Genomic DNA, 5,393 nt, shown 5'->3' on the forward strand with positions numbered 1-5,393 from the left:
CTTTAAAAGCAGTTTGCCAGTTGTTTGTCTTAGTGAATACCCGATTTGTTTGTCTTAGTAAATACCTGATTTAGGTAGCCCTTTCCGGCTCTGTAGCGCCCCCTTTTTTTGAGTGGGATGCAAAAAGAAGGGTAAGAATAGTAAGGGATACGGTAATAGACTTAGTAGTGGCTTGATGGAAGCCCAGAGTCTTTAGTTGATCTAGTATATGGGATGTATATCCCATTCCAAAATGATCTATTAATCTGCTAATAAGCCGTTTCATACCAGTTCCGTCTATCTCTTTATTATGAAAGACCAGATTGGCCCGTTCCGCCATACATAAGTACCCCCTTTTTGGCTGAGTAGGATTCGACAATTGCTGAGTAGGATTCGACAATGGGCTTGAGTCAGTGATTTGAAAATTTAATTAACTTCATTTCCTTAATCTCAATCTAAATTCGCGCGGCAAAAATGATGATACTAGGGAAATCGGAATGCCCCCCGAAAGGGGAGGGGCATCGCCGAATCCCTTACTGACGATATAAGTGACACAGCGGGGTCGATCCATGATGACGATGCTGACAGTGCTGCCTTTGTTGATGCAGCTGCGGAGAAGGCCGACGAACTGCCCTCGAAGAGATCATCCGGTGGCTTTGCCGATGAACATCTTTTCGATCTGTAAGTCCTCAGTACTTTTTCCTGAAATTAAACTCTGATGATGACTATTTGAACTTAATTCTCTTATTATCGGCTTCTCATCCTTGTAGTGAGGGTTTCATCGAGCCCCCTCCCAAGAAGGCCAAGACGAGTACCAGCAGGACGGACCCGGCGGCCTCTGAAGCTTCGAATCCTGCCACGGCCCCGGCGGCACAAATTTCAACGACTTCTCCCCTCTCCAAAGGTAAAGAAATTCCTTCGACTGCCACAGCCACGACTTCTTCTGAGAAGCCCGTAAGTTTTTCTCCTTTTTTGTTTTAATAATATCTCTATCTCTGGCAGCTCTTGAGTGAGTTTTCATCGGATTATGAAATTTCCGATGATCAATTTTCTCCTTTGGTAATTATCATCTTTCTTCTACTTCCCTAGGACTTGCGGGCCGTCATCTCATCTTTGGAGGCTTTTGCCTCCCGATATACTTCTCTTGAGAATGACAAAAATCGGCTCCAAAAAGATGTCGAATCCTTTTCCTCAAAGTTAGAGAGTGCAATTAAAATTGCTGCTGAAGCTCGCCAAAAGGCCGAGTCTTTGAAGGATGAACTCGAGAGGTTGAAGAAGAAGCTGAAGGACGAAGAGACATCCAGGCTTGCTGTCGAGGCCCAAATGAATGAAAAGGATGATCTCCTTCGCCAATCTGTTTTGGCCTTGCTCAGTAATTCCCATCTGACTTTTTCTCTTTGATTTTCCCTTTAATGATTCTGTTTTTGTTTAACAAATCCTTCTTTTTTGTTCCCTGCAGAAGATGCCGATATTCCTGCTGAGGCCTTGGATATGTAGGATAACGTAGCATAGAAAACAAAAAATTTCCTACCGCGAGAACGCAATCCAAGCCAAGATGCAATCTAGAAGATGGGAGCAACGAGGAGATGATCGAGACTCACCCTTGAAGATTTCCAAAGCCTACAAGATGAGGCTCTTGTTGCTGCGGTAGACGATCACTTGCCGCTTGCAAAAGCGCGTAGAAGATCTTGATCACGGCGCCACGAACGGGCAGCACCTCCGTACTCGGTCACACGTTCGGTGTTGATGAAGACGACGTCCTTCTCCCCGTTCCAGCGGGCAGCAGAAGTAGTAGCTCCTCCTTGAATCCGGAAGCACGACGGCGTTGTGGCGGTGGCGATGGAGAACTCCGGCGGAGCTTCGCTAAACGTGCGGGAGAGGTGGAGGAGAGGGGGGCGGCTAGGGTTTGGGAGAGGGGGGCGCCGGCCACTATAGGGTGCGGCCACCTTGTGGTGTTGGGGTGGCCGGCCCCCTCCCCTTGTCCCTCATTATATAGGTGGAACACCCAAGAGTTGGTCTACAAGTCTTCGAATAAGACCCCAAACCAAAACCTTCCATATGACATGAAACCTACCCAAGGTGGGATTCCCACTTGAGGTGGGATTCCCACCTTTCCTTGGGAGGGGGTGGCCGGCCACCTTTGGTGGAGTCCACCTTGGACTCCACCCTCTAGGGTTGGCCGGCAATGGGTGGTGGAGTCCCTTCGGGACTCCGCCTTCCAAAGTGATTTCTTCCGGACTTTTCTAGAACCTTCTAGAACCTTCCATTAATGCACCGGATCATTTTCAAACATATAAAATGACTTCCTATATATGAATCTTATTCTCCGGACCATTACGGAACTCCTCGTGATGTCCGGGATCCCATCCGAGACTTCGAACAATACTTCGAACTCCATTCCATATTCAAGTTCTACTATTATAACATCAAACCTTAAGTGTGCCACCCTACGGTTCGCGAACTATGTAGACATCGTTGAGATCTCTCTCCGACCAATAACCAATAGCGGGATCTGGAGATCCATAATGGCTCCCACATATTCAACGATGACTTAGTGATCGAATGAACCATTCACATACGATACCAATTCCCTTTGTCACGCGATATTTTACTTGTCCGAGGTTTGATCATCGGTATCACTCTATACCTTGTTCAACCTCGTCTCCCGACAAGTACTCTTTACTCGTACCGTGGTATGTGGTCTCTTATGAACTTATTCATATGCTTGCAAGACATTAGACGACATTCCACCGAGAGGGCCCGGAGTATATCTATCCGTCATCGGGATGGACAAATCCCACCGTTGATCCATATGCCTCAACTCATACTTTCCGGATACTTAATCCCACCTTTATAACCACCCATTTACGCAGATGGCGTTTGATGTAATCAAAGTACCTTTCCAAGCATAAGTGATTTACATGATCTCATGGTCATAAGGACTAGGTAACTATGTATCGAAAGCTTATAGCAAATAACTTAATGACGTGATCTTATGCTACGCTTAATTGGGTGTGTCCATTACATCATTCACATAATGATATAACCTTGTTATTAATAACATCCAATGTTCATGATTATGAAACTAATCATCTATTAATCAACAAGCTAGTTAAGAGGCTTACTAGGGACTCATTGTTTGTTTACATAACACACATGTATCAATGTTTCGGTTAATACAATTATAGCATGGTATATAAACATTTATCATAAACATAAAGATATATAATAACCACTTTTATTATTGCCTCTTGGGCATATCTCCAACAGTCTCCCACTTGCACTAGAGTGAATAATCTAGATTACATTGTAAGGTACCTAACACCCATGGCATTCTGGTGTTGGTCATGCTTTTCCCTAGGGAGAGCTTTAGTCAGCGGATCTGCTACATTCAGATCAGTGTGTACTTTGCAAATCTTTACTTCTCCATCTTCGATGTACTCGCGAATCGAATGATAACGCAGCTTGATATGCTTCAGCCTCTTGTGTGACCTTGGTTCTTGTGCATTGGCGATGGCACCCATGTTGTCACAGTAGATGACTAGTGGGTCCAATGCACTAGGAACCACACCGAGCTCTACAATGAACCTCTTCATCCATACCGCTTCTGATGAAGCCTCTGAAGCCGCTATGTACTCCGATTGTGTTGATGACTTCGCCACCGTGCACTACTTCGAGCTTGCCCAGCTTCATCGCAGCACCATTCAATATAAACACGTACCCGGATCGTGACTTAGAGTCATCGGGATCGGTGTTCCAACTTGCATCGGTGTAACTTGTTACAACGAGCTCTTGGTCACCTCCATAACAAAGAAACATATCCTTAGTTCTTTTCAAGTACTTCAGGATATTCTTGACCGCTGTCCAGATGTTCCATTCCTGGATCACTTTGATATCTCGCTAGTCAAACTAACAACATGTGCTATATCCGGTCTTGTACATAGCATGGCATACATGATAGAGCCTATCGCCGAGGCATAGGGGATCCGACTCATCCTTTCTCTTTCTTCCGCCGTAGCCGGACCTTGAGTCTTACTCAAGACCTTGCCTCGGTAACATAGGTAAGAATCCTTTCTTACTTTCGTCCATTCTAAACTTCTTTAGAATCTTGTCCAGGTATGTACTCTGTGATAGCCCTATTAGACGTCTTGATCTATCTCTATAAATCTTGATGCCTAATATATACGATGCTTCACCAAGGTCTTTCATTGAAAAACTATTATTCAAATAACCTTTTACACTCGCTTAATAGTTCTATATCATTCCCAATCAATAATATGTCATCTACATATAATATCAGTGAACGCTACAGAGCTCCCACTCACTTTCTTGTAAATACAGGCCTCTCCATGACACTGTATAAACCCGAAGTCTTTGATCACCTTATCAAAGCGTCGGTTCCAACTTCTCGATGCTTGCTTCAGTCCATAGATTGAACGCTGAAGTTTGCATACTTTGTCAGCATTTTTAGGATCGACAAAACCTTTGGGTTGTACCATATACAACTCTTCCTCAATGTCTCCATTAAGGAACGCCGTTTTGACATCCATCGGTAGTGGATCTGTCGACGAAGGTGAAGCTGTCGATGTTGCTCGAGTCATTGCTTATATCGGAGTCCGCAGATGACTCGAAAGACATGTCGCTGAAGATCTTGGCGAGTTTTTCACTTGCCCTGGTGCTGATGAAGCGTGGCGACAAAATCTCTTCTTCGCCTGACTCTGTTGACGATGTTGAATCCGAAATATCGGGATCGACCGTGATAATCCCGACGAGATCGGAATTTCGAGACGATATGATCCTTCCTTCTCGACGCGGAATTGGAACTCGCCAAACGTCATCTCCATAGGCTCCTCCAGATACGCATATGCATCCAAACGGGAGGGCGGGTGAGGAACAAAATCGACTAGACCAGTTTCGATCTGTTTACCTCTGTCCAAAGCGTTGCTTGAAGTTGATGAAGTCGACGATCTTGAACGTGCCATCGAGATCAGTTCCTTGTCGCCTCTAGTCCCCACGGTCGGCGCAAATTGACAAGGTATTAACTTATCAATGCCTACTTATTGTAGACTAAGGTTTCGTTGGAAGTAGAGGGCAAGTAGATCTCGAAGGTTTCAGCCGAAAAGTACTCGACGATTAAGAAACTAGGGTTCTGTTGACAATTGATTCGATCCTCTCTTTGTCCCTCGACTCCCCCTTATATAGGAGGCGGAGCCGAGGGATTCGTAATACACAAGTTACAGAGTCCGAGAGGGTTTCTAACCCGTCCCGTATAATTACAAGTCTCTATATTTCCTAATACAACTCTAACTTTCCTTAATACTATCTGGGCTTCCGAACTTCATATGCTTCGACTTGTGGGTCTTCAGTAAACCCCGGGTACCATCTTCGGCAGGCCCATTGGGGATGCCTATGTC

Source organism: Lolium rigidum, unplaced genomic scaffold, assembly GCF_022539505.1.
Source record: "Lolium rigidum isolate FL_2022 unplaced genomic scaffold, APGP_CSIRO_Lrig_0.1 contig_48894_1, whole genome shotgun sequence".
Lineage (NCBI taxonomy): Eukaryota > Viridiplantae > Streptophyta > Magnoliopsida > Poales > Poaceae > Lolium > Lolium rigidum.